This window comes from Gossypium hirsutum, chromosome A10 (assembly GCF_007990345.1).
Source record: "Gossypium hirsutum isolate 1008001.06 chromosome A10, Gossypium_hirsutum_v2.1, whole genome shotgun sequence".
NCBI lineage: Eukaryota > Viridiplantae > Streptophyta > Magnoliopsida > Malvales > Malvaceae > Gossypium > Gossypium hirsutum.
Window position 1 is genome coordinate 61401401 of NC_053433.1, and position 10376 is coordinate 61411776.

Below are 10376 nucleotides of genomic sequence, written 5' to 3' on the forward strand. Positions count from 1 at the left end.
TCTATGTAATAAAATAAAATTTTTTTTTATTTTTGGATTGGATTTGTGGTCCCGAAACCACTATTCTGATTTCATTGAAATTGGGCTATTACAGGAATCATCTTCGTTTTCATCTTCAAATAATTCATGAATAAAATTGGTTTAATAGCCATTTTGATCCTTTGGTTTATTGGTATCTAGGTCCCCCAAGCATTTTTTCCATTAAAACTCAAGAGCGATTGGACTTTTACAATTTAGTCATTGAGCTTTAATTAACAATTTTCTCGGTTAAATTACTTAATTGATCTTTAATATATTTTCATATTAACTCTGCATATCATCCTATTTTATCATTTGGACTTGGTTTAAGGAAATGAGGTTTCAAAATCATTTTTTCGACACCACTAAAAATCACATAGTTACATTATTAAATTAATTTTTTCGAAAAATAAAAGTATATAAAGACAAAAATGCTACACTAAAGACACTAAGGCTTAGTTTGGATGGGCGGTGTATTTACCTCCGGTGAGGTCAAAAACAGCGGTGAGACTAGATACTGTAGCGGTGAGGTTAAAAACAATGGTAGAGTGTGCGTTTGGATTCAAACGCAGCTGTAGCGGTGAGGTGAGAATAAAAAATGACTATTAAGGACATCATATTAGAATTGATATATAATAGAAGTTTTTAAAATTATTTTACTTTTTTAAAATTATTAAAATATGTTAATTTATAAATTCATTTAATAAAATATTAAAATGTATTTTCCAATATTTTATTATAAATATTTTAATGAATTATATAATCAATTTAAATTATTTTTTAGATAAAATGATAATTATTTTTAATTTTTTATAGTTAAATTTTTTTTATAACAATGATAAATATTATTTTCATAAATAGTAACATTATACTTGGATCAAATTTTGAAGTATCTAAACGGATGATTTTTAATTAAAAAAATATAGTAACATAAGACATAACAAGTTTCATTATTACTAGAAATTAGGTTATGATACAAAGTACTTTTACAAATATGGATTCATTAAACTAGTTGCAATGGTTTCCCTTAACGTCGTAATTTCAAAGTCACTTTCACTATTAGAAGAACTCGATTCACCTCTATCAAAATGGCTGAAGAGACTGGCATGTCGGGTATATTCTCAAATTCTCGAAAATCCTCATCATTTGACCAAGCATGTCTTCGAATGTAATTATGCAAAACCATTGTTGCAATAACTATTAAAACTTGCTTGTTGAATGAATAACTTGGAATATCTCTTAATATTGATCATTTTTTTTCCACACTCCAAATGTTCGTTCAATCACAGAGCGTAATGAAGAATGGGCATGATTAAAGATTTCTTTTTTTCCAGATACTTGTTGATTACCTCGAAGAAAATCAGGTAAATGATATCGTTCCCCCTATATGGACCTAGAAAACCTGTCATTTGTGGATATCTTGAATCCACAAGACAATATTTTCCTACAAAAAAGTAAAACATAATATCAAGTTCAAAAATAAATTAAAAATTTTAATATTTTTTATGTAAAGATTAATTAAAAAATTAAAGTTCAACCTGGTGGAGGGTGTGGAAACTTTAACTCTTGTTTTCTAAGTGCTTGCAAAAAAATTCTACTATCATGTGCTATTCCTTCCCAACCAGGAAATGCAAAAATAAAGTACATGTTGAAGTCACAAACTGCCATAATATTTTGAGTTGGTTCACCTTTCCATCCGATATAAGGTATTTGACAAGAAGGCGAAATGCATGCTTTTATGTGTGTTCCATCTATGGCCCCAATACAATCCTTTAAAATAAATACAAGTAATGAGATAAAAGTTAGAGATAACTTATATTTTAAATATATAAAGATTGTGTAAATTTTACCTCAAAGTGAGGCCAATATCTTGTATCATGTCGAATATGGTTCGGTACTTCCTCGAATTGACCTTCAGTGGGTTTAATCGTGTCTATTCCCATTTGAGCAAATATATGTAACATATCAATAAAAATTCGACTAACAATTTCCCCAGATCGTTGAAATCGCTCTGTTACATTTGAATTTGATTCTCTATTTCCAAGAATGTACAATGATAATGCTAATTTCTCCATCGCCAATACTTTCCCATGCTTTAAGCCATAATTTTTTTGCAAATCATGCAACAAACTGTGAAATATATTTTTTGGCATCCTAAAACTATTCATGTAACACCCCTTACCCATACCCGAGGTCGGGATAAGGTACGAGGCGTTACCGGACAAACATACAAACATTAAACTAAAATACAGGCCATAAAATTTCATTCATATTTCAAAACATTCATTCACTTACACATAGTCCCTTATTTGAGTCTACGAAGCCCAAAACATCTTTAGAAAGGGTTCAGGACTAAACCGAGAACTTACGAAAATCTTGGAAATTTCATGCTTTAAGGCTCCACACGCCCGTGTCCCAAAGTCGTGTTCCATACACGGCTGAGACACATGGTCGTGTCTTTGCCTGTGTGGAATATACCTAGGCTATTTTCCAAGCTTTGGTCAACCTTAATCTCTTACACACTTATACAAAATCAAAAGCATATAACATGGTATTCATTTAATGATTAAATATTCTCAATTAAACCATAAACATAGCATTTGTATATAATCATACATGTGTCTCTCATACTCATTTTACCTTGTTTATTATAGTACCACTTATACATTTATACCAAGATTATCATCTTACCAAATATCTTCAGCTTAATCATCAAGCATTCATATTTAAAACTAGATCATATCTTTATAAAATACCACAATTCAGATGCGCAAAATAACATGTTTGCCTGAAACATTTCAGTTCAACTCCATACCCAACAAGCATTACATTGAGACTAGTCATATATATATATACATGTCATGATACATATCATTCTCTTTCTATTTTCTTATAAACACATATCATTTATTTCATTATATCAATATTTTATATACCATAGTTTCCATGTATTCCACATATATTTATCTTCCTCCTCCTCCTCTCCATTCCACATCCTTAATGTATATAGCATTCTTGTAAGTACGATTTCACAATTTACTAATAAATGCTCACATCAAACTGTCCACACGAGTCATAGTCACTTACTTATTTATAATTCGAGCTACAGAGCTCAAAATTAAGATTTGTAAATTTCCCCTGAAAATAGACTCACATATCTTTCTACCATAAAATTTTCATAATTTTGGGTTTATCCAATTAGTACAGTTTATTCATTAAAATTTCCCCTGTTTCACTTTCTGACAGTTCTAACCTCTCTTCACTAAAAATTAATTATCTCACAGTACAGAAATCGGATAATGTTCTTGTTGATTTATATTGAAAATAGACTCATTAGGGATTTTAAAAATATAAGTTTAATCCTCTAATTATTTTTATCCAAAGTTTTGTGATTTTCCAAAGTCAGAATAGGCGATCACGTAATCATTCTAAACCAGTCTCACAAAAACATAAATATATCAAAATATAGAACTCATTTTCTTGCTCTGTTTCTTTTATATGAAAATATACTCATTAAGATTTAATTTGATATCTCATTCAGTCTCTGATTCAATTTCTACTATTTTTGGTGATTTGTCAAAATCACGTCACTGCTACTATCCAAAACAGTTTTATTGCTAATTCACTCTTTCACACTTTCTTTGTATTAACCTCATTTTAACATACATATCACAAATCATTTTCACCACAATTCATACATCACAAGTATAGGCCCATGATCACAAGGTCACCATAAAATCATCCTCATGTATAACTTGCTTGTTTATAACCTTACCACATCCTGGTCACTTAATGAGCACATCATTCACATAACCAAGTTCCTGCACTTATTCATCACAAAACTGACAAAGCAATACATAGAGAGTCTCCCGTTGAACACTTCGGATCAATCCTCGATACTTGGTGGTTTCAGCACATAGCTCTACCCATCATAGAGTTCGGCTCTCTTGTACACATGGTGAACACTCAGTACCACCCATGTGACCTAGCCAATTTATCTCGTAGCTCTCTTGTCTACATGGTGTCCTTCACCTGGAACCACGCATGCGACCTACCTACATATATCCCGTAGCTCTCTTGTCTACATGGTGTACACAGAGTATCACCCATGTGACCTAGCTACATCATAATGTCTTGTAGCTCTCTTGTACACATGATGTGCACTTAGCCCCATACATGTGACCTAGCTACATACTATCTGTAGCATCCAATCTTTCTGAAGGTTCAACCGGGATTTCTCTCTTTTCCAACAATTTCACTGATCAAGTAATTATCCACAAATATATTTCCAATATTATTATAAAATATCATAATACAAGTAATATTGATGTATTACTTACATATAAACTTACATCTCATTTAATATTGAAGCAATAACATTAAATTACACATTGCCTTATTAAAAATCATATGAACTTACAATTTCCCATAATATCCATAATCATAGAAATCACATTTATGTATGATAATTAAATGCACTTCTGTACCATAGACATATTTTTAAATCAATTCATAAAATTGGCACCATAATCATTTAATTTAACATAATTCAATTAATTCACTAAATTTAACTTTCAAATATAAATTACAACATTATTACTGTATTATTATCATACCAACTTACATACTTTCAAAACCTCGAAAATTATAATAAATATATCAATTTTACATTGAAACATGCATAAATTAATGCTTATTATACATATGAACTTACCTCGATACTAAAACGGCCATTTTACCAACTTTCCCAATTTTCGATTTTCTCTCATTCTAGGTTCAAATCTTGTTTTTCAGGATCTAAAACATTATATTTTACTTATTTAATTAATGTACTATTTTAAAACAGTCCTTAACTCAAACTTTTGCAAAATTACAATTTTGCCCCTAAACTTTTGCATATTTACACTTTTTCCCCTAGGCTCAGGAATTAAACTTCATCCTTTATTCTTATGTTTTATGACACGCTGATCACTTTTCCCTTCTATGGCAACATCAAATTCTCACTCTAACATATACTTATGACTATTAGGTATTTTTACCGATTAAGCCCTTTTACTCGTTTTCACTCAAAACCGAGTAGCACAAGTTGTCTAACATAATTTAAAACCTCATATTCTATCATAAAACAGCAAAATAAACACATTTTAACTATGGGTATTTTTCCAAATATGAACCCTAGCTTAAATTATTGCTAGAATAAGCTTAACCAAATTACCAGGATTCCAAAAACGTAAAGAACTTGAAAAACGGGGTTAGAACGGACTTACTATTGAGCTTGGAAAGCTTGAAAACCCTAGCCATGGTTTCCCTCATGCTAATTTCAGCCTCCATGAAAAAAGATGAGTAAATTTTGGCTTTATTTTCCCTTTTTATTTCTTTTAATTACCAAATGACCAAAATGCCCTTCCTTACTAAACTTTCAAAAATTCCATCCATGTCCAATTTTTTTCCATCACTTAGAAATTGGTAAAATTCTTTTTAAGACCTCCTAATTAATATTTCAAAGCAATTTCATACTAAAAACTTCTAGAATGCAAGTTTTCCAACTTATTCAATTTAGTCCCTAACTTCAAATTGAGCACTTTATGCATAGAATTTCTTCATGAAATTTTCACACAATCATGCAATCATATCATAGACCTCAAAATAATCATAAAATAATTATTTCTATCTCAGATTTTGTGGTCTCGAAACCTCTGTTCCAACTAGACCCAATTTTGGGCTATTACAATTCATGCAACGATCATCATACCCATTTAATACTTCGTCGACCCACATTTGACCTGTATAATTTGAATCCATACATGGTTGCATAGTGAAATAAGTTTCATGATGTACCAATACAGTGCTTAACACATATTCTTCCTCTTCATGATAATTGTTGTTCTCAACTTGGGTAAAAATTGTGGCTATTCTTCGTTGAGCTTCTTCACTTAATTCAGGGGTATCATAATTCATATGAAAACTATTATACTATTGTTAAATTCATCCATAACCTGAAAAAGTAATCAAATGAAAATAAATTAATATTTTGTGACATTCTATAAAGCACAGAAACTTGAATAAAAGCATAGCATAAATATACCAAACATAAAAAATATCATACATTAGTTTTACATATAAAAAAGTAGTATAGTTATATTACAATAATAATTCTAAGGAGCTTATGGTGGAGGTGGTTGATGGTATGGTTGGAAGGGAAATGATGATGTTGCTACCAAGGTTGAAAATGATGCAATTGGATTTTGTTCAGCATACTCACGTCGAAGCCACCAAACCCTAACATCTGGATCTAAGTTCAAAAAGACTTCTCGTTTCACCAGTATTTGGAACATTTTGATGGCAAAATAGTACAGATCATCTTTTTTTGGAATTTCATCTCCCACAGCACGCAAAGCATCCATTGCATTTGAAATAGTATATTGAGAGTGAGGAAAAATAATTTCATTCACTGACTTCCTTGGACTAGCCATACTGTCACACAATTTCTCAATCTGAGTAGTTAACGTATTTCTTGATGATTTTCTAGTTGAACTTGATTTTTTTTCTTTTACCGTGTACAACCCCAAGTGTTTGCTTTCTTTGATTAGGAGTTTCTTGAGAAGGGTTTTAATGTATCCCACTTATTTTTCAATTGAGGTTTTCCATAATTTTTTTGTGTTTTTGCTTGAGAAAGAGCAATGACATTTTCCCATCCTTTTGAGTTTAGATGAATTGTTGGTCTATTACCAGCATTGACTTCATTCACACAAAGTTCACAAAATATCAGCGTCAGCTCATCATCCCAAACAGCTTTTGTTGCTAAGGTACTATCTCCCTCCACAAAATTTCGTGTCTTTACCATCTATTATTATTATTTTGATTTAAATGTCAATCTACATAAAACCATAAATATATAATTAGATATAATAATATAGTTTCATAAAAAATAAGAATAATATATCACGAATGGATGAAAGTCATAAGATTAACACCAAAAAAAATTCTCAAAGATCCATGGTAAACAATAACGAGGATATAGAAAGGATAATTGATTATGACTATCTTTTTAAAATGAATAAAGGCAATTTTAGAGACATTAAATTACCTCTTGCTTTTGGATGGATTTAGAAAGCTGCTCTTGTCGCTGCAGACATTAAAATAAAAAAGGGGAAACGTTAGGATAAATAAAGAAGAGACAAGAATCACTAATAGATGTACCATGTAACAATAATAGAGAAGTTTAATATATATATACTATTTTTGGTGGTGCAGGGATTGGTGGCATCCAATCCGGAAACATTCTAAACCGTTCTTAGGGGATAGCAACATTATCTGAAGGATTCAATAGAAACATTCCTAAAACAAACAATCGAACTTACAAGAAACAAATATTTGTTTAAGCACCATAGTTGGAACAATCTCCAGAGTTTTTATCTTTTAGTTTTAGCAATAATTGACAATTAAATTATCATAACCTAATAATCCACCGAATTCCTTATTTCCTAATAAAAAGTTTTAAAAATAAAAAAAATAATTTATCTCATAAAAACTCAAAGCGAAATTGACAATCTTCAAGCATATTAGATCAAATCAATGACAATGAAAGACAATTTAAAGAACACATTTATTGAAGTCACAATCATAATCTAAATTAAAACATGAGAAAAACAAAATTAAACTTAAAAGAAACAGATATTTCAACTCCATTTGTGCAGAAACTCAATATAGCTAAGCTAAAAAAAGCTTTGATTCTATAGAACGAATAGAAGTCAATAGATCCCATTCTAACTCACAACCGACATTACTAAACACAACCTGGGTTTTTATTACTTGGTTTATAATTTAAACCTAATTATCCAAAAAAGTTCCTTATTTTCTAATCATAATTTTAAAATCTAAAAACAATCTATTTCGTAAAAAACTCAAAACCGAAATTGACAATCAACATGCATATTAGATCAAATCAATGACGATGAAAATAACAATTTAAAAAAAACAATAAAAGCAAACAACAATCGTTGAAGTCACAATCATCAGCTAAATCAAAACACAAGAAAACACAATTAAACTCGCAAAAAAGAAAACCTACAATACACGATTTATTGCCACTGGATTCAGATCCAAACACAAAATCCAACGGCTCTGATCTATTGAATTTACAAAAAAAAAAATAAGAAGCTTAGATTAAACACAACTTGAGGAACGGTTCAAGAATCACTAACAGATGTACCATGTAACAATAATAGAGAAGTTTAATATATATATATACTTTTTTTGGTGATGCAGGGATTGGTGGCATCCAAGTTTTCAGGATACAACTGTGATTGAACAACCATAATAATAACTTCTTGTAAAAATTCAAACAAAGAAGCAGAGAAGGGAAGCAAAAAAAAAATGGGGTTTGGTTTGAAAGCTAAAAAGCTAAGGCTTTCTCCATATATTTATATCAGAATGAAAATAAAGCCATGCAAAGGCACACATGGGCCAAGGTAGTAAACCCAAGTTTTCAGGATACAGCTGTGATTGAACAACCATAATAATAACTTCTTGTAAAAATTCAAACAAAGAAGTAGAGAAGGGAAGCAAAAAAAATAGGGTTTGGTTTGAAAGCTAAAAAGCTAAGGCTTTCTCCATATATTATATCAGAATGAAAATAAAGCCATGCCCATTATGAATGAGAAATCCGTGGATGAGTTATAAGTAAAGCAAGAAAACCGAAAAAAGCTTTAATATATATACTGTTTTTGGAGAAGACGTGCTTAAGGAAGAGGGATAAGAAAAATGATTTGTCTCAACTTGCTGAAGAGAAGAAGGAGATGGAATTTGATAAAAAAAATATAGAAATAGAGTTGCAGAAAATAATTGAAGAAGCTCGTTTACTTGCAGAGGCTTACGATGCTAGAAAGTCACTTGAAGAGGCGTTGTCACAGGCAGAAAATAAAACTTCAGTGCTTATCACTGAGAAAGAGGATGTCCAAGATAGCAAAGCTGCTTCAGAGATGGAAGTGGAGAAAATGAGAGAGGAGATTGCTATTCAGACCAGCAGAGATGAAGAAATCGCAGAGATGAAGGAGAAGAACTTGCACAAACACCTGTATGGTAAAATAAACCGTTGTTTTCTTTCCAAATCTGAAAACAAAAAAGGTTGGGAAAGAAATTAATTTAACTTTCAAGGATAAAATGGTAAAATAATAAGTAAAAGTATGGATATTTTTGGATAAAATGGTAAAATAATAAATAAAAGTATGGATATTTTTGTTTGTTAAAAATACCAACTGCTCTAATACCCTTAATTGCTGTTGAAATCTCCAACCCCTTTTCAGCACAACAGTGAGGTTGAAATGAATTCTCACTAAACTATAATGCTAAACCAAACAGCACAGCAATGAGATTGATAGCATAAACCTACCCCAACTGCACCTCATTGGCACTAAAAGCCAAACCAAAGGAGGCCTGAATCTCAGCAACTTACTCCTCATAACTCCATGAACCATGAACATGCTTAGATTATCAACTATGGATAATTCTCTTCCACGCAGAAAAACTCTTTTGTTATACCCCGTTTACATAGTTCAACAAAGGTAAATTGTAAGTCATGTTTTCTTATATTTTAAATGCTAATTATTTAAGGACAATCTAACATAGAGATAAATGAATAACATGCGTATATTCCCATGAATAATGAATCCAAATGTTTAAATAATTTACATAAAATATAATGAAATTATAATACTTGGGGCACAAAAGCCTAACAATTATGTTAAGGTGATCTTATCCTCTTATCTATTTCTAATTTTTATAAAGGGTCCTCTCAACTTTGCTAACTTGTGTTAAGGGAAGTTAGAACGATCCCAGAGTTCATCTCTTATATTTTTAAGATGATAGCTTACCATTTGTAAGGATTAGTTGGGCATATGCATAACGAGTGAAGGGCGATTTACAGGTAAGATTAAATTTGCCAATTTACAACTTATGATAAACAAAGTTTATAAACGTACTCATAGTTAGTCCAAACAATTTCTTTGTGTTGGAGGTCGAGAGGTTTTTGTAAAATCAATATTGCAGATATTCTGACTTATGCAATGAGTTGTTTCTTGTTATCTAATAGTGTGACTAATGTCATTGTTTCTGCTATTGAACAGCTCTAGTAGTTGGCTAAGCATGAGGAGTGAGGTTGGGTGATGTTGGACTGGGTCATCATTTGACGATCAAATGGTATGGGAGGGTTTGGTTTTCAAGTGTTAAATTGTTTAACCTTTCCCTTTTGGGGAGACAAGCATGGAAATTTATGCATAACAAGGAAACCTATTGCTCCAAAGTGCTTTCATCGAAAGAATTTCCAAATGGGAATGTTTTGAAAGCTAAGCATGTTTGAT

General features: G+C 31.0%; 1 long non-coding RNA gene across 1 annotated transcript; it reads right to left on the reverse strand.

The window, feature by feature from the left end:
* Window positions 1-5655: 5655 nt before the first annotated feature.
* On the reverse strand, window positions 5656-9152 carry LOC107888731 (uncharacterized). Its single transcript, XR_005903547.1, has 3 exons — window positions 8895-9152; window positions 7106-7144; window positions 5656-6014 (listed from the first exon to the last, which is right to left on the reverse strand). It is a non-coding gene; the product is annotated as an uncharacterized lncRNA (long non-coding RNA).
* Window positions 9153-10376: the final 1224 nt, after the last annotated feature.